The sequence below is a fragment of the Lipotes vexillifer genome, unplaced genomic scaffold (genome assembly GCF_000442215.2).
Source record: "Lipotes vexillifer unplaced genomic scaffold, Lipotes_vexillifer_v1.1 scaffold4, whole genome shotgun sequence".
Lineage (NCBI taxonomy): Eukaryota > Metazoa > Chordata > Mammalia > Artiodactyla > Lipotidae > Lipotes > Lipotes vexillifer.
In genome coordinates, this window is record NW_006785876.1 from 2,243,302 (window position 1) to 2,262,611 (window position 19,310).

The following is a 19,310-nucleotide window of genomic DNA, read 5'->3' on the forward strand; positions in this document are numbered from 1 at the left end:
TCAGTGAATTTTGCAGCTGATCATATTTTTATGGAGCTGAGAGCCACAATAATGGCCCACTTCCAGAAGCTCTACAGGATTCCCCCGGAGTCATTCTGTACACTCATCTTGCCCTTGCTACCCCACATTTCCCCATGAACTTTATTCTGTCTCATTTGGTGAAGTGTAAGAATGTTTATGACTTGTCTCCCATCCCCTTTGGAATAATATATTTGGAAAAATAATAATAATAATTGGATGAATCTTAGTTCTTCCTTCCCTAGTCCAAGCTTCCTCTCACTATACAACTGTTTTAGGAAGATGATAATAATGATGATGATGATGTTGATGACAATGATGATGGAAGAGGCAGAGGGGAAGATGATGCAGATGAAGCTGATGCCGGTGATGACAGGTAACGCATTTTATGTTGCTTAGTATGTACCCGGCCTTATTGTAGCCTCCTGACCTGTACTGACTCATGAAATCTTCATCACAACACACTTCTATCCCCATTTTCAATTAAAGAAACCAAGGCACAGAAAGGCTAAAGTACCTTGCCCCAGGCCATCCAGCTGGAAGGTGGTAAAGCTTGGATTAGAGCCCAGCCTGAGCGGTCTGGTTTCGGAACCCTGCTCTCAGCCAGCACCCAGGACGGTCATCGAAGGACAAGGATGTCCTCTGAGCCATTTGTAGTGTCATCCCTTTAGAGGCAGTGCTCCTGGTTTGCTCCCCTGATCCTCTGCATGTTACCAAAGCACCAATGACAAGCCTCAGTTGCAGTCTTGCACAAGTATATGTGTGTGCACACACACACACGCCCATACACACACGCAGGCACACGATGCTTCTGATCTTAATGCAAATGAGCACATACCACATAGCAGAGCATTCTCCCTCCACACTTCCCCCCAATTCCACACCAGGTATAATTATCACTGTCTTTCAGCAGAGCCATAGGCAGCCTTCAGTGGCATCAACAAAGGGAGAATCCCTGCAAATCAAGCTGACCTGCTTACAGAGGAAGAGCCACGGCTGCCTGGGAAGGCTGATCCAAGCTGTTATCCTTGGGAGAATTTACCCAGGCCCCACCAGAATCTCCATTCACTGACTCGATCCAGGCTCTTTAGGTACTTATTTCTACACTTCACAGCCATCCCATAAAGCAGGAGTTACCATTTCCACTCTCCAGTTGAGGGTAAGATGTAGTCAATTAATGGAAACCTGAGCAGTCTGGTTTGATTTGCCCTGAAAAAGGAATCCCGGTGTTTGTTAAGGAGAGAAACACACTGATTTTGGGGGTTTCTTCCCCAACAAAATCAAAGGGACTGGGCCCCCAGAGCAGGAGCAAGGGAGGCCTTAGGTTCAACCCAAGTCACAGTGCAGGTGCAAAGGAAGCTCCCTGGCTGTCTTTCCTCTGAGCAGAGCAGGCTCCTCGCCTCCAGGAGCTGCCACTGCAAGTGGGAATAACGGTGAAAATACGCGTTGACCTCAGGATCCCCAGGAAAGCTACTCCCGTTCTGGGTCCTTCCTTGGGCTTTAATCCTTCTTACCACTTAATGTCCCAGTAAATTTTGTTGACAGCTGGTCTATGCTTTCTCCAAGAGCAGTAAACACCTTGTAATTTATAAATCATTTCATCAATAACTGCCTGCAGAAGAAATGAAGCAACCAAAGGCTGGGTGGCGAGGATGGAGAGGAAAGAAGGACCATCCAGTACAAGGGTGCTGTTTAAAGAAACAGAGACAGGCACCCGGGTGCTCAGAAAGGGCTGCCTGTCCTCAGTGACTAATTCCTGTTGTCACGCTTAGAGCAAAGGAGTGATGCTGAACGTCCCAGGTGCCTGGCATTTCTCAGTTATTATTTCTAACCCATGTGGCCAACCTGCACAGCCAGCATCATGGTCCCAGCTCTCACACGTATGGTGGCTAAGGCTCACCTTGGGTGAGTAGTCTGTCCAAGGCCAGGCAGCCTGCAGGTGGCAGAGCCAGGATCCAAGCCTAATTCTGGCTGCCTTCAAACCCATGCAGGCTCCCAAGGCCGCCTTGGTCTCCAATGGACAATGGTTTTTAAGAGCACTTGACTGCACTCCATGGGAAGATATAGATGTGATATCTCCCTGGGCTGGAAATTGTCCCTTCGCCCCTTGGGATCCCTCTGCCCCAGGAGCTGTAGGGCACTGCGCCCATGGCTTTCTTGCCCTCTGGCCTCTGGGAGGCTCTGCGAGTGGGTAGCTCCAGCAGGACATGGAAGGTCGGAGAGTGAAGCTAGGGGTATTTTCCCTCCTGGCTTCCTTCCTGCTGGGTTGCAGCAGCCTGACTATCCCTCCATAAAAGGCTGTGGCTCCTCTCAAGGTGACCTTTTCTATAGGACTCCCCTGTTGGGTTCTGGAAAGCACTCCCTCCCTACATTGCTTCTGCCTCAGGGGTGGTAGCAGCCCTACTGCTGGCAGCCCCTGGTCCTGCATCCATGCTTTCCCTTTTCTCCTTCACCTTTGTAAACAGTCCATGAAGCCCGGCGCCAATTATTCTCATTGAAGTGTGTCTTCTGTTTCCTCTTGGCACAGCGACCCAGTACGCACGCGTGCACACACACACACCTGAAACAAAAGTTTCAAGGAAACTTCCTATTCTGCCATGCCCTACCCTGCCTCACCAAATAATTAAAATTTTTTCATGGTCCGCATTTTGGAAAAGTCCATCTTAGACTACACCCATGGAAGCATCCATAGTGATCATCTAGCCCAATCCTACTTTTCTGAAAACCGAGGTTAGGAAAAAGAAGTAACTGGTTTACAAGGATGTATTGTACAACACGGGGAATACAGCCAATATTTTACAATAACTATAAATGGAATATAACCTTTAAAAATTGTAAATCGCCATATTGTACACCTGTAACATATAATATTGTACTATACTTCAATTATTAAAAAAAAGAAAACAGTAATTGGTCAAGGAAACGTGCTCCAGGCAAAGTCCGGACTAAAATTCGGATAAGGTGACTGCTGATCCCGCTTGCAGCACCTACACCAAGTCCTGCTGCCTTTGCTGTGGGGACCCTTGACACTCCCATGCCTTTCTCTCCCAAAGAACTGGCTGGAATATGTTTATCTCCTTACTAACCAGCTTTCCCTTCTCGTTCCTAGTCTTTTCCAAGGCCACCACTTACTCTCCCACTCACGAATGGCGCCATCACGGTTGATGGGAGCCTCGCTCGTCGGGGCTGGAAGGAGACGAAGCAGTCACTCAGCCCACCCCTCTCATCTTACAGGTGAGGAAGCATGTCACCCAAAACAGGACTCGCCACTAAATCAGCATAGGCCTGATTCACAGCACAGTGGCCGGGATCCAATGTTAGAGAGAGAAAGGAGCGTGGCCTGCAGCACGTGCAGTCAGGGAGCACCTCGGGAGTCAGGGGGTGCCCCGCCATGGCTCGCCACAGCTCCCCACACCCTCCAAAGGCAGCAGAATCACGAGGAATTCACCGTGGAGGGAAGGGGAGCCTGAGGTTTCACCCTGATCATAAGCGTCTGGGTTTCCTCCTGAGAAAACCTCCTGGTTTTCCTCCCATAAGGGGGAGATGACTCATGATCTTGAAACTGAACATGACCCTGTGGGGCTCCTGGGCCTGGAAACCTTTCAAACAGTTTCTAATCAGGGAAGGGAGAGGATGCGGAGACAAGGGAGGAGCAGGCAAGAAACAATAGTGCAGCCTTGAAGCAGGGTCCTAGTGCCGCCTCAAGCGATACACATAAAAATATCTTGAGCTCTTTACAGATCTAAAACCCCCAACAAATGGAAGACGTCAGCATTCATTCCAGAGAAGATCACAGTTTGATAACCTTGAAAAGCTCATCAGGAGACCACCTGAGACCAGATTAAAGGACTGCAGCAACCCCCCCTCCCACTCTGACCCTTATCAGCAACTCCGCCCTTGAACCCTTGCTATAAAACTCCTCACCAAATTCTCCCAGGCTGGGATGCACAGTTTTTCAGGGCACGAGCCCGCTGTGGCCCCCTTTGCCTGGCAAAGCAATAAAGCTATTCTTTGCTGCTTCACTCAGAACTCCGTCTCTGAGGTTCAATTCGGCACCTGTGCACAGAGGCTGAGTTTTCGGCATCATTCTCAGTGGTTCAATCTCCTCTCCCAGTCCCTGTGGCCATGGCCTCCAAGGTGGGGAGCACAGAGGATTAGAAAGCAGAATTGAAGGGGGGTAGGGAGGAAATATTACAATTCCTATTTGTATTTATTTTTACCTTTAAAAAATGTTTTCCTTCTATTACTTAATGTCGTGGCTTTCAGTATTACATGTATAAAACTTACAAATTCATACCCTTATTTTGGGGGTGAGAGGTAAAATGTGTTCATTCTTGGGATACAAATCTGCAAAGGCTCTGCTCTGGGGAACCGGGGACTCTCAGAGTATGGGCTGCATCAGAATCACCCAGGGAGCTCGGTTCAGGGCCCAGGCCAAACCCGCTGCAGCAGGTTCCCTGGGTGCAGGGCCAGCAATCTGCATGTTAAGCAAGCTCCCCAGGGAAATCCATGGCCACTAGCCTTTGCAGATGGTCACTCTGGACTTTGCCTCTGTAGCAGTTGGGAAGAACCCACTTAGTCCACAGCCATCCCTCTGTCCCCATCCCCAGAGCTGTGTCTCACAGAGAAATAGGTCCTGGCAGCCCTGTCTTCCACGTGCTGCATACAGGGTGCTTGGCCAAGGGGTAGCACGGGGCTGAAGCCCTTGGGATGTGCACCCTGACACAGGAGCTCCCTCTACCTCGAAGAAGGGGCACCTCTTTTCTAGTTTACCCAGAGCTGCCCTGAGGGCTGGCAGTGGCTCTGGGCTGCTCTCCATCTGCCTGCTGGGGGAGCCTGACCTTTCACTAGGACCAGACTGGGATAACCACAGCAAGGACAGCCCCTGTGAGGGCAAGAGAGGGAATGTGACTCAGACCCACCAAGACCCGCCTAGGGTTAGGGAAACACCCCCAAGTCCGGCCCAGGGTTTAGTAAGAACTTCCTGGTGTGAGCGTGTTAAAATGGAAAGTCACGGAAGACCCACCTCAGGAAAAGGAGAAGAGAGAAAAAATGGGAGAGAGAAAAAGCAGATGAGAGAGAATAAGACAGGCAGAGACTGAAAGAGAATAGAGAAACAGACAATTACCCTTGAGGGGTGGGCACAGTGAGGAGTGGGCAGTAGTCACCGTAGCACATCTGCCCAACAGGCAGAGCTGGGGAGAGGGTTGGTGGTGGGTTATGGCTCATTTCAGGAAAAAAATTATGCCCCCTGCTAAGGCAGGAGATAGACAGACTGGGCTCCAGGCTAGATATTTACAACTGGCTTCCTGTTCACACTTCCTGGGGTGAGAAGTTGGGCTTCAGGCCAGACATTCATTACCAGCCCCCTGTTTACATTTCTGAAACAAGAGTCGAACGGGCTCCAGGACTACATATTTATGACCTGACTCCTGTCTATATCTCGAGATCTGCACCTCGATATAAAACCTAGCAACAGAAATAGGGTAAAACAACCAGACGTTGGACATTTTTATGGCAGGGACGGAGTAGGACTAAACCCTGTTAAAAGATCAAGAGGTCATACATTTCCCATCCCTGGGGCAAGGGAAGTATTGCACATGTGCAGAAAGGCTCCTTGGGGGTCAAAAAGGAGGGGGCCCCACCCCATAATATGTGATGCTAAGGCCATCCCATAGGCCTCTGGGCTGAAATCCATCTTGGAAAAAAGTTGCACATGTATGTGGGGGAGGCTTCTAAGGCAGGTCAGGTGTGGAAAAAGAAACCAGATAATTGGCCAAAGGTACACAAAGACCCGGAAGAACCGCCCTGCATAAATGATTTAACCGCCTCTTTACTGCACTCCTCCTCCTTAGGGAGAACGCCCACACCCTCTCTCTCCGGGTGGGCATCTCTGCCTCCTTCTATCTTAACTAAACAAACGGTTTCTCTGCGTGCTCTCCCACCTGTTGTTGTGCTATGTCTCTAAAAATAAACTTTATACCTGTTTTTACAGTTTTGCCTCCATGAGAAGTACATTTTTTACTGGGGGCAAGAGCCAGGGGGTGTAGTGGCTAGGATTTCCGGTTTTCATCCAGGTTACATAGGCTGAATTCCTGGGCAGGGAATTAAGATCTCGCTTCACACCACCACTCACTGCTGCCTCTCCGAGATCACCGCAACCCGCCAGTCTGTATATCCCTTCACACTGGCCCAAAGTGGCTGGAGTAGGAGAGGAAGACCAGGGATGCTCAGCGTTTCTGGGACTTTCCCTGGTGAAGGTGAGGAAAAGCATTTTGCACTGTCAATGTTTTTCCATTGGCCACTGGAGCCTGTTTACATTCGTGTTTTAGCATCTGAGCCATAAGTCAGCAAACTGCCTGTTGGGCTGTTTTAGCCAGGATGCCTGCTGATGATGACATTTCCACTGCTGATATGCACAGGTGGGATTCTACAGGGTGACTGCTATTATCACATCATCAGGAGTTTATCTTGGGAGCGTTTGGGTTTTGCTGATTTAATAACCAAGCCCTGGTGTCTGTGCCATCAGGGAAATGTTTAGTCTGATGAAGGGAACAGGTGAGTCCAGCATCTTTTCCCATAGGTCAGGCCAGAGCTTATTTAAGAGAAAGTAAAAGGTGCAAGGGGAACATTTGCTTGTTTAATTGGCCATAGATTTTCCTGGCAATAATTTGCAGCAAGATAAGGGACCACTTCAAGGTCATGCATCTTGGCTGGGTAAGGAAAAGGACTTGGGAAATTCCGGGTGCTTGGTTTTTTAAGTGGGTTTGCTGATTTCTCTCAGACTCATCCATCAGCTGATGAATGTCTATTGTTTAACTGATGGTTCCTGCCCAGCTGGCCTGGCTCTCTGCCTGGACATGCTGTGTCTGGATGAAGGCAAAGATGGAGGACTTGCCCTGGGGTCTGGAGTGCCAAAGCCCTTGTATCCAGACCCCCAGGCATAAACCCTGCCCCAAGGTCAATAAGCCACTGAGCTTCATGGCAGAGAGGTAGCTTGGAGAGAGAACAGGCCACCTCTGCATGAAGTGGGATGGGCAACAGTGCCTGTGTCCCAGCTTGCACAGGTCCAACACCCTATTCCCGGACCAGTGATCTGCTGGAGCAGAACCTGTGATTCCTTGCATTTATTCCTGGGGTTTAGCACATGGCTTGACACTCAGCAAATGCTATGTGCTGGAATAAATGAATGAATGAATGTAGTGACTTGCCCAAGGACACATAGCTGGTGCTGGCACAGCCAGGATACCCAAGACTAACGCTGTGCTCCTTATACCCCCCACCACTGTCTACCAAGGGGTTAAGTACACAGGCGTCTGGCCCCAGACCCCTGGAGTCTGAGTCCTGGTTTATTTCCTAGCTGCGAGGTGGCTCTGGAGGCATGCCTCTCAGATACCTCTTCAAGGAGGAATTTCCTGTTCAGTGATAGGAGGGCAGTTAGCTGAGAGCCTCTGGTTGTAGCACCTTCAGGGGCCACCTCAGTTCTGGAGCTCAGGCCAGTTCCTCCCAGTCAGGGCCAGCCAGTGACCCAGCATGGCAGGTGCTGGGGCTTGGCCATTTCTGCCCAGAGCCGGACTCGTCTAATGGGCAGTCTGCTGGGGAGCTCCCCACTGGGCGGCCTGAGATGCTGCCATTGTGCATGACCTGGTGAATGGTGGTCTGAGGCGTTCCTGCCCCTTTCCCTTCCCCAGCTTGCAGGTCTGCATTATGGTCTGAAGGCTCTCTCTGCCCAAGGACCATAGTTTGCCAAGTAATAAATATGATGACACTGCCCAGGGAAAACTGATTCCATCACCTGGACCACAGTGATTGCTGGGGGAGGGAAGTGGAGGGAATATATAACCCAGTTTGGGCCAATGAGTTATGAGATGTATGGGGTGGGGGTGGGGGGGCTTCTCCAAAGCTCCTCCTTCTTTATCAGAACCTCTCAGAGAGAAGCTGTTTATCTCCAGATGGTTCTGTAGCCACCAATGTGGTGGGATTGGGGGGAGGGTGGTCAGAAGAGAAAACTGACCCAGGAGTAGAGTGGAGCCCAGGGAATCACAACAAAATGGGGTCAGAGTCCTGCTAACAAGGAGAACCCCTGGATCAAACCATGCCTGAAGCCAGAGACTTTTCAATAATATGAACTTTTCAATAATTCATTCAATTATATCACCTGAGACCAAGCTAAGTGTTCTAACTATCATTTACAATGAAAATAATCCTGATTCAATTAGGGAACAAGAAAAGAAAAGAGGGATCACCCACCCACCACCCCAGGCCAAGTCACAAAGAAATGAATCTCTCATGGTAAAATTTCAAGCACATGAATGGGAAGGAAACCTCAGGAAGAGGTTTGGAGACAGAGGATTCAGCAGATGTTCCCCAACCCAGATTTCATAGGCAGTGGATGCTCCAGGATCCACCTGTGGCCTGAGAGCTGGATAGACAGAGGCCAGGGTTACAGTGGTGGTATTCCCACCAAGTGGGAAACAAACCAACTCCCTGGGGCAAGAAGAGAGGAGAGCCAGTCCATCTGCCCACACAAACACACACACCCGAAATGAGTAGTGGGCTTCCCTGGTGGCGCAGTGGTTGAGAGTCCGCCTGCCGATGCAGGGGACAGGGGTTCGTGCCCCTCCCCCACTGCTCCTGCTGCCAGCCCCCCTCCCTCCTGTCTGGAGTCTCAGCCACATTTTTCATTTCCCTTCTGGTGCCTTTCTGGTATTTCTTAGTTGCTTTACCGAAAAATCACTTTGAAGAACATCTCTATTCTTGAAAGCAAAGCATACCTCTGTCCTCCTGAGCTCAAATTGTATTTTATTGAGGATTCCCTTATATTGTGATTATTTAATGGACAATCTGCCCTGCTGGGAACGGCAGCAAATATAACTATTGACAGGAAAAAAAAAAAAAAAATCACCTTTCAAGCCAGGGCTGGGTGAGGGGGTCCTTCCTCAGGCTGGGAAAGGGGATCACAAGCCACACCCGGTGGCTTTTGAGGGACACACCAGTCCAGTGCTGCCAGCTGGCCTGACCCTGAACGTGGTTCAAATTCTGGTGTGGGCTCTGCACCGTGAAGTGATGGTCGAGATGAGGATGTGGCTGTGGTCCTAGCTCTGCCCTGATGCATCAGGTGAGCCTGGACTAGTCACCTTACCTGGGACTCAATCCTTCTGTTAATGAGGGGTGGTTCTGGAATCAGTGTTTCTCAAAACAGGGGTCTGTTGGCACTTGGGGTGGTCAGTTCTTCCTGTGTAGGACGAGTCCACACATTGCCCCAGGGGGCACATTCACTAGGAATCCCCACTGCCCCCCAACCCCGCAAGATGGCCCCAGCCACTGTGACAACCCAAAACCACACAATCATATCTCAACACATCCCCTAGGGAGACAGTGCCAGCCCTGGCTGTGGACCACTCTCCAGTAGCTTTCCTGAACAGCTGGGTGGCCTTCCTGTACCTCAGTGTCTGCATTTCAGAAATGGGGATTATAACGTGCCTGCCTCATTGGGCTATGAAGCTTAAATGACATACTGCTTATAAAAATGAAGAATGGTGCCTGGCACACAGAACAATAAGCATTACCCACAGTAATCAATAATTAATCAAGTATTACCCTCCCAAGAATCTATTATCCAATTTCAATCCTACATAGTACATGCCATTATTCCCATTTTATATCAGGGGAAACGGAGGACCTGAGAGGTGAAGTAACTCGACAGATTTCAACAGTGGCTCAGTGTGACTTCCCAGCCTGGCCTCTTAAGGGCCCATTTGCGGGAGACATGACAAGGCCAGGCACTTACTGGCCTCTGTTACAGGATGTCTGTACTGTGGGGCTGGTGAAAGTCGGGACAGGGCCTGGGGCTGATTACCGTCAGTTCCAGAAGACGGACTGGAGGTGAGGGCCTTCCTGAATCTGCCCAGCTACATGTTTCTCTGGCACCCTGTCTGTAAATCCAAAATTCAGGTCAAGGAGGTTTTCTCCTTGCTTGCTTAAGATAGTTCTAAGGAACAGGACACGAGGGGCTGAGCTCAGGGGACCAGGTCTGCAATAGCACGGAGGCTGGGGGCAGGGAGTCCAGAGTGTGGCTGGAGAGGCGGGTGGCCGGGGGCAGCTGCAGGAAGGGCATCGCGCTTGCAGGACACTTCCTCCATGATATCCTGGGGCAGCAGAGGAAGGTGGGCAGGGGACAGAGCCCATACCACAGAGAAGCCACAGAAAGCTCCGGGAGACCCCACGGGATGGCAGTCAGGCCCTTGCTATGCCCAGACACCCTGACCTTTCTCTTCCTCCCACCTCAGGGCCTTTGCCCTGTGGTTGGTTCTGCCTGGAATGCTTTTCACCCAGACTTTCTCACGCCTGTCTCCCCCTTATTGCTGGATCTCGCAGCTCAGAAAGGCCTTCCCAAAACACCCCAGGTGAACCAGTCACAGAACCCTGCTTCTTAGCACTTAGCAATGGCAAGAATTGTTTGCTGTTTATCAGTATAATGTTCTGAGAGCCTAGAACAGTGTCTGGCACTAAATAGGTCCTCGGTCAATATCAAATGAATGAATGCAGGACGGAGACACACTTTCCGATGGCAGGGAAACTTCTGTCTGAGGGGAGACACAGCCCCACCCTCGGGGAGCCCCCATCTGAGGGGAGACACAGTTGTTTTCCTTGCAGCAATAGTTATCAGCAAGTACTAACCAAATACATAATCCTTGCAGGCGGTGTGGCTGAGGAGCCACATGCTTACAGGACTGTCAGGGAAGACTTCCCATAGGAAGCTGCCTCTGAAAACTGGAGGCCCCACATCTTAGACCCATCAAAGGGGTCTCCCCCCAGTGGACCGACACTGTCCTTTTAAATCAGAGCCAATCAAAGTGGCCATGCTCATATGTGGCTGGTGGGTGTGATTAGTGACAAACCCCAGAGATCTCTCACCACAGGTCCAGACACACCTATGTGACCACTCCTTTTCTGCAGTATAAATACCTGTCTGCCTCTTGATTGGAGAAAAATGTGGTCACAGGCCACCCTCGGCTTGGAACTTCTCCCCTCTTCTCTGATCTCATGTCCTATCTATATCCCCATTTATAGACTCCAGGACCATGGAATGGGATGCAGACTCACACTGCAGTCTGCCAGTGGCACCTACCTGGAGTTGTGCAGTGCACAACCTGTACAGCTGTGCTTAGCAGCACTGATAAACTCCCAGAGTCTCAGGACTGAAAGGGGCATCAGAAAGCCTAAAGCACAGTCACTCAACTTTAAAATGAAGAGCCTGAGGCTGCTGGTGGAGACAAGGCTTTTCCAAGGCCAGGCAGTGATGCCTCAGTGAAATGGCTGGGCTGTGGACCCACAGCTCTTGGCTCTCAGAATGGCACCAGGAGGTGTCCTCTGCCGTCCTCCCTCCCCTCCTCTAGGACTCTCAAAACGCCCCCTTCCCTCCCCTTCAGCACACCCTGTGCGCCCACCCTGGTTCTGTGCTCTCATTCAGAGTCAGTACATGCCATGCTTTGGGGTCTTCCTAGGTAAATCACATCACCAAGCTGTGGCACCCATCACTGGTCCGCTCAGAGTGGGGGGCCCCCGCCAGAGTGGGTCCGCATCCGTACAAGGGTTAGTAATAGGGTGAAGGGAATGACGAGGAGGTGGGGAGGACCCCCATGTTTCCTGGCAGAGTAAAAACACAGAGTCAGACACACTTGGGTAGGAGTTGCTCTGCCCCCCACTCTGCCCCGCCAGGGGTGTGACCTTGGATGGTCCGGTCCACTCAGCCCTTCTGGGCTCCAGATGTCTCGACTATAAAGGATGGTAAAAATAACCCTCATTTCTCCCCCCACCCCTCACCCCAGCCTAATAAGGATTACATAAGGTAATTGATGTGAGGGACCAAGCTTGGCTCACGCCACGGCTGCACCTGCCCCTCGGAAACAAGCCCTCCTCCTGGAATCCTTTCTCAGCCTCTGTTCTGCATGTGTGTTATGGCTCTTCCCCGTGCAAGCTGTTTAAAGGCAGGAACTGCTACTGGGAAGAGAGAAAATCTTTGGCACAGCTCGGCCATTACCAGAGATGTTTAACCAGCCCGCGTTCAAGGCAGAAGGACGTGCATGAAAGCGTTTTATCTTCCTCCCACAAAGGGAGAGCAGAGCCCTGTGCCAAACTGAAATGAAGGCTTGATTTTTTAAAATAGACATTTAGGATTCACTGATGCTTTGCTAACCCCCAGTCAAATCACGACATCAAGGAAAGAAAAACTCCATTTTCTGCTAAGATGTTGAAATGGCCCTTTCCAATTAAGCGGTGGGCTCTGGGAGGGGGAGCCCCGGGAGGGGGAGCCCAGGCAGGCGGCCCAGAGCCGTGTCTGCTCATCTGTGTGTTTCTGGGTCTGTGAGCACCTCGGAGCTGAGCCCACGTGTCCTGGGTGAGGGGGCTGGCCTCCAAGCCATCCTGCCCTCTGGGTCTCCCACCAGCCTGGGTCCCTGGTTGTCCCTGGGAGGGATGTGAGACCTGTTAGTTAGCAGTCACTTACATGTTTTGCTTATATCAGTAGGTCTGATCATCTACTTTGAATTAGCAAAGACCAGGACTCTCACAAAATTGCCCATGAAACATGACTACGTGCTAATAACACCAACCATCTGAAACCCACCATTGTCCAGCTCCCCATGGCTCCCTGTCTGTCAAGAGAGCACAGACCCATCTATTAAGACTCAGCCCAAGGGCGGTAATTAAAGCAACAAGGACAAACACTTGTATGTCCCTTTTGCTGTCAGTCACCGCTCTAGCTGCTTTCCACATATTAACTCATTTCATCTTCGGGTAACTATGATGCTTCAAGAGTGGTCACAAATCCTTTCCGCCCTTCCCACTGGAGAGTTTGAGTCTAAGTTTTCTCACTTTGAACCTGGGCAGACCCTGGGTCCACTTGACGAGTACAATGTGGTGGAAGTGATACTGTGCCAGTTTCTAGACCAGACCTCAAGACACTAGCAGCTTCCACCTCCATCTCTTGGTGTACTCTCTTTGGCAGCCCTGGGCCTCCATGGAAGGAGTCTGACTAGTCCAAGACTGCCATGCTGGAGGGACGACATCCACGTGCTTTAGTGGACAGCCCCAGCTGGACCCAGCCTTTTCAGCCATCCTGGCCGAGGTGCCAGACACGTGAGTGAAGCCATCTGGGACCTTCCAGCTGAAGTACCATTGAGTGACCTCAGCTGATGCCACGTGGCGCAAAAGCACCAAGCAGCCAAGCCCTGCCTGGGTAACTGACCACAAAATCATGAGATATAATAAAATGGCACGAGTACTTTGTTAGGCAGCGGTAAATAACCAGGACAACCTTCTGAGGCAGGCCCAATGGAATACCGTTTGACAGCCGAGAAAACTGAGACACAGAGACGTTAAGTAGTTTGCCCATGGTCACACAGCTAATAAGTGATGAAGCCAGGATTCCAAACCCAGACAGCCTGGTCCCAAAGTCCATGCTCCCTCTTCTCTGAACCCTAAACTGACTACTATTCCACTGTCCTAACATCTCTTGGACTTACCCATTGGTAAATCTTCTCTGTTACTGGATGCAAAGGCTCCTGAAAGGCAGATACCAATTCTTAGTCAATGCATAGCTCTGTCCTGGGACAGAGGAAGAGTGCTCAGTGTTTGCTGAGAGTGGAGCGGGGTGGGGGGTGGGGGGGGCGTGGATAGATCGATGGACTGATGGATGAACAAATGAATGGGCTTGGATAGGAGACAGCCTGGAGAACGTGGAGGGGCTAGAACTGTTTGGGGTGTGGGCTTATTAGAGGTGCCATGTGAGGATTAGCATGAGGGAAGCAGAGGAACACCACACACCAGGCAGAGGGGTGCAAAGACTCCCTTGACTGACTGTGTGGTTCCCCACCCTCTCCTCTCCAGGGCCTCACGAAGAGTCACTCTTTGAGGCTAAAGATTAATTCTGAAAAATCACTTCTATTTTAGTGTTATATGTTGCCTCCATTCTTTTTTCTCCCCCAGCACAATTTTAACAAGGACCCGGAAGTTCCACTAATAGATATGTCACGTGCCTGAAATGTCTAGTCACCAGCTGAACACTAACTTTACCCCTGAATGTCCTGATAGCCCAGGCAAAAAAATACATTGTAGTTAAGAGTCTCATTTGGGGCAGATTTGCTGACCTCTTAGATCCAGAACCAGCAACCCCAATAACTACCTTGCAGAAGGCTCATCTCTGACCCTCAGGCAGGGAGTCCCTCCACACTCAGCCTCTGGACGCATGCACCCCATGTGTTCACCACCAGTCCAGCCTGAATGCAGGGGCGCTTATTCCTAACTCCTCCTCTGCTGTGCTCAAAAGGGCGTGGGCTTGAGTTCATTCATCTCTCAACCATGAATCCTCAGTTCTGCAGATGCTGTGCTTATTGCCAGAACAGTCAGTGACCGCAAGGTCTTCCAAACCTCTGGAAACTTCTGGAGAAACAAGAGTCCCTGGGCTCCTCCCACCAGCACTCTTCTCTTTAAGATTCCAGGCAACGTTTAAGAGGATTTCTATTATCTTGTCCAAGAGTATTTTTCCGGAAAGAATGGTTATGCTGCACCTCCATGGAAATTTCCACTGGGGCTTTTCTGTTTTCTGGAACCCATTACACAGGGCAGCGTTAAACTTACAGGATGCAATCCCTTAGATGTGGATGCTTAGGTTATATAGTTCACAGGAGCAGATAAAAAGAGGCCAACAGACTCATCTGGAGAGATGAAATTTCTCCTGCAAAGAGGGTGGTCTCTGCTCAGAGTTCAGAAAGAGAACTCTGTCCTTCCAAGAGGGATTTATTGCATAGATGGCTCTTACAAAGGATGCTGGATAACGTAACAGTTGACCCAGAGATGTTCATTGTCTCATTAACCTCCTGAGAGTGACCAGGACAGCAGATTCTGAGCTACTCTGAGAGAGCATCGAGAACAACCAGGCACAGCAGTCGCCCCTCCTGCCCCGCCCTCACCAGTCTCTACCACTTGGCTCTGCTCAAGGCAGGTAATGAACAGACTTGAGGAAAATGCTTAATCCCAAGCCAGATGCCACATTCACTCTACCAGGTCCCCTCCCTGCCACCTCCCACCCCAGCATGTGCACACGCACACACAATTTCCCGAGTCTCTGTGTTACGGAGCTAATCTACTTTACTACCACCTTGAGGAACATGTGAATCACTGAGCAAAGACAGAGAGACAGCTGAAGGTAAGTTATTTTTGGAAGGCTGTCATTCTGAAGCCCCAAAGGCAGGCTTCTCCAGGGTGGGTGAGGCCACAGAAGTGACAGGCAGCTGGGGCCATTCCCTCTTCCCTGAACAGCCCTTTCTCCCCCACACTCTGGACCTTTGCACTGTCTGTTCCCTCCACCTGGGATGCCCTCTTCTGAGCTCCATCTTTTCCTGGCAAAAATGCCGTCTGTCTCTCTCGAGGCCCAGATATTCCTGATCTCCCCCACCCCAGCATAAGCTCCCCGAGCTTAGGGCCCTTACCTCTCATGTCATAGAGTTGCTTCATGGTAAACAGTGTAGACTCTGGAGCCAGTGGCCTGGGCTCAACTTAAGACTGCTACTTACTAGTTGTGTAATAGGGAAGAACAAATCTGACTCCATATTGGATCTGTCTCTTTTACTTTCACCTTTGCCTTCCATTGCTTTTGCTACAAGGTAAGAATGTTGCCTGTAGCTTGAAATATACAGGATAGCCCATTCTCAAGGCTCTGACCTTTAAAGGTATAACACTGTTCCATTCATATAGAGATACAAAGTTGCAGAACAGACAATAACATTTGTTTTGTTAGAGGTTTATAGGAACACCGTGACTGGACCTACAGGGACAGCTGCAAGGACAAAGGATTCTGACACCAAGAGGTCTGCAGCAATCAATCACACCCCTTTCCTCTTTTACTATAAGAGAAGCCTGAATTCTAACGAGGGTCAGATGGTTCTCTGCGAAGCTAGTCCACCATCTTCTCCATTTGCTGGCCTTCTGAATAAAATCACTATTCCTTGTCCCAACAACTCGTTTCTCAGTTTATTGCCCTGTCATGCAGCGAGCAGTACAAGTTTGGACTTGGTAACAGCTGTGCAACTTTGCACAAGTTACTGAATCTCTCTGTGCTTTAGATGCCCCTTCCATGAGATGAGGAAGATAACCTTGTCTACCTGATTAGGGTTGTTGAGAGAATTTTAAAAGCCATGACTAAACTGCTGTCATTATCATTATCCCTGGGGACTGCCGTGCTCAAGGCTGGGCACTCAAAGGAGCTTGGAATGCCTCCTGAACTGCAGTGTGGGAATAAGCAATTGGCTGCAGTCCGCTAGGGAAGTGGGGATTGAGAGACAATAATGCAGTCGGGGCAGCTCCAGGAGTAATATGGGGGCCCAGGGACGGGGTGGGGCTGGAGGGCCTGCCCAGCACACCCTGACTGCCTCTACCACACCCTGAGATTTTCCTCAGCACCAGCCCCCATCTCCTCCTCCAGACTTGGGGACCATCTGAGAGCAGACTCGAAAGGGAGCTCCTGCCTCAGATCTGCTCTGCGGGGAGCTGCAGCCTTGGTAGGCTGGAAAATGTTCACAATCCGCTCTTTGGAGGGGGAGAGGCGCAACTGTGATTCACACTGTCTGCCAACTGCCAAGGTGTAAACACTCCCAGCATGGCAGGTTTCAAGCTCCTGACACGAGGGCACGGAATGCAGAGTTGAGAATGGATGGGCAGTTCCCTCTATTACATGGCAATTTCACTATATGCCTACAGTAGATGTAAATAACCTGAAGCCCGTGGATCAGAGTAAAATACACAGAATTAGAATGTAGCTAAATAATTACAATGTAATAGGTTTCAAACATATATTACATTTCTTTTTGCTATAATTTTAAATATAATTTTAAATTTTATAATTTTAATTTTATAATTTTAATTTTATAATTTTAAATCATGGTTGTGTTGAAAAAGTAGCTGTCAGGATGCCTGAAGCGGTTGGTTGTTTGGCCTGAGGTGACCCAGCACTGGAGCCTACCCAGCTCTTTGGTGGGGCTAATGGCAGACTCTGGGAGGGCTCAAGCCAAGGAGTGCTTCCCACAACTTCTGCTGCCAGTGTCCTTGTCCCCACGGTGAGCCACAGCCACCCCCCGCCTCTGCAGGAGAGCTTCCAACGCTCACAGGTAGAGCAAATGAATCTAAGAAATTATATGGAGTCCAGTTCCACCCTGAAGTTGGCCTTACAGAAAATGGGAAAGTAATACTGAAAAATTTCCTCTTCGACATAGCTGGGTGCAGTGGGACCTTCACTGTGCAGAACAGAGAACTTGAGTGCACTCAAGAGATCAAAGAGAGAGTCGGCACATCAAAAGTTTTGGCTTTGCTCAGTGGTGGAGTGGACTCAACAGTTTGCACAGCTCTGTTGAATCGTGCTTTGAACCAAGGTCAAGTCATTGCTGTGCACACTGATAATGGCTTTATGAGAAAACAAGAATGTCCGTCTGTTGAAGAGGCCCTCAAAAAGCTTGGAATTCAAGTCAAAGTGATAAATGCCACTCATTCTTTCTACAATGGAACAACAACTCTACCAATATCAGATGAAGACAGATCTCCACGAAAGAGAATTAGCAAAACCTTAAAATGACTACGAGTCCTGAGGAGAAAAGAAAAATCACTGGGGATACTTTTGTTAAGATTGCCAATGAAGTAATTGGAGAAATGAACCTGAAACCAGAGGAGGTTTTCCTCGCCCAAGGTACTTTATGGCCTGCTATAATTGAAAGTGCATCCCTTGTTGCAAGTGGCAAAGCTGAACTCATCAAAACCCATTATATACACTACCAAACGTAAGGTAGATAGCTAGTGGGAAGCAGCCGCATAGCACAGGGAGATCAGCTCGGTGCTTTGTGACCGCCTGGAGGGGTGGGATAGGGAGGGTGGGAGGGAGGGAGACGCAAGAGGGAAGAGTCATGGGAACATATGTATAGCTGATTCACTTTGTTATAAAGCAGAAACTAACACACGATTGTAAAGCAATTATACCCCAATAAAGATGTTAAAAAAAGAAAATAAAAATAAAATAAAATGCTTTAAGTCACAAAAAAAATAAAAATTAAAAAAAACATTATAACGACACAGAGCTTATCAGAAAGTTGAGAGAGGAGGGAAAAGTCATAGAACCTTTGAAAGATTTTCATCAAGATGAAGTAAGGATCTTAGGCAGAGAATTTGGACTTCCAGAAGAGTTAGTTTCCAGGCATCCATTCCCAGGTCCAAGCCTGGCAATCAGAGTAATATGTGCTGAGGAACCTTATATTTGTAAGGATTTTCCTGAAACCAACAATAGTTTGAAAATAGTAGCTGATTTTTCTGCAAGCGTTATAAAGCCACATACACTATTACAGAGAGTCAAAGCCTGCACAACAGAAGAGGCTCAGGAGGAGCTGGTGCAAATTACAAGTCTGCATTCACCGAATGCCTTCCTGCTACCAATTAAAACTGTGGGTGTGCAGGGTGACTGTCGTTCTTATAGTTATGTGTGTGGAATCTCCAGTAAGGATGAGCCTGACTGGGAATCTCCAATTTTCCTGGCTAGACTTATACCTCGCATGTGTCACAACATTAACAGAGTTGTCTATATATTTGGCCCACCAGTTAAAGAACCTCCTACAGACGTTACCCCCACTTTCTTGACAACAGGGGTGCTCAGTACTTTACGCCAAGCTGATTTTGAGGCCCATAACGTTCGCAGGGAGTCTGGGTATGCTGGGAAAATCAGCCAGATGCCGGTGATTTTGACACCTTGACATTTTGATCGGGACCCACTTCAGAAGCATCCTTCACGCCAGAGAGCCATGGTTATTTGAACCTTTATTACTAGTGATTCCATGACTGGTATACCTGCAACCCTTGGCAATGAGATCCCTGTAGAGGTGGTATTAAAGACGGTCACTGAGATTAAGAAGATTCCTGGTATTTCTCGAATTATGTATGACTTAACATCAAAGCTCCCAGGAACTACTGAGTGGGAGTAATAAACTTCTTATTCTACTTTAAAAAAAAAAGATGCCTGAAACTTCAGCAATTGGTTCTCCCCTCATTAGTAACCCTGATACTCTTTGTAGCACGTACCTACCTCAGGACCTTTGCACCTACAGTCTCCCCCACATGGTATGCTCTTTCCCCAGATAACCCTGTGATTCCTTCCTCACTTCCTTTAGCTCCAGCTCAAGCACCACTTTGTCACTTATTAAAAGACATTCTCTGGCCATTCTATATAAATAGCAGCACCCTTTCCCTCAGTCCTTCCT

At 49.3% G+C, this 19,310-nt stretch overlaps 1 pseudogene; it reads left to right on the plus strand.

Moving 5' to 3' along the window:
- The first annotated feature begins 333 nt into the window (after positions 1-333).
- Positions 334-19,034, plus strand: LOC103073951 (GMP synthase [glutamine-hydrolyzing] pseudogene; annotated as a pseudogene).
- Positions 19,035-19,310: the final 276 nt, after the last annotated feature.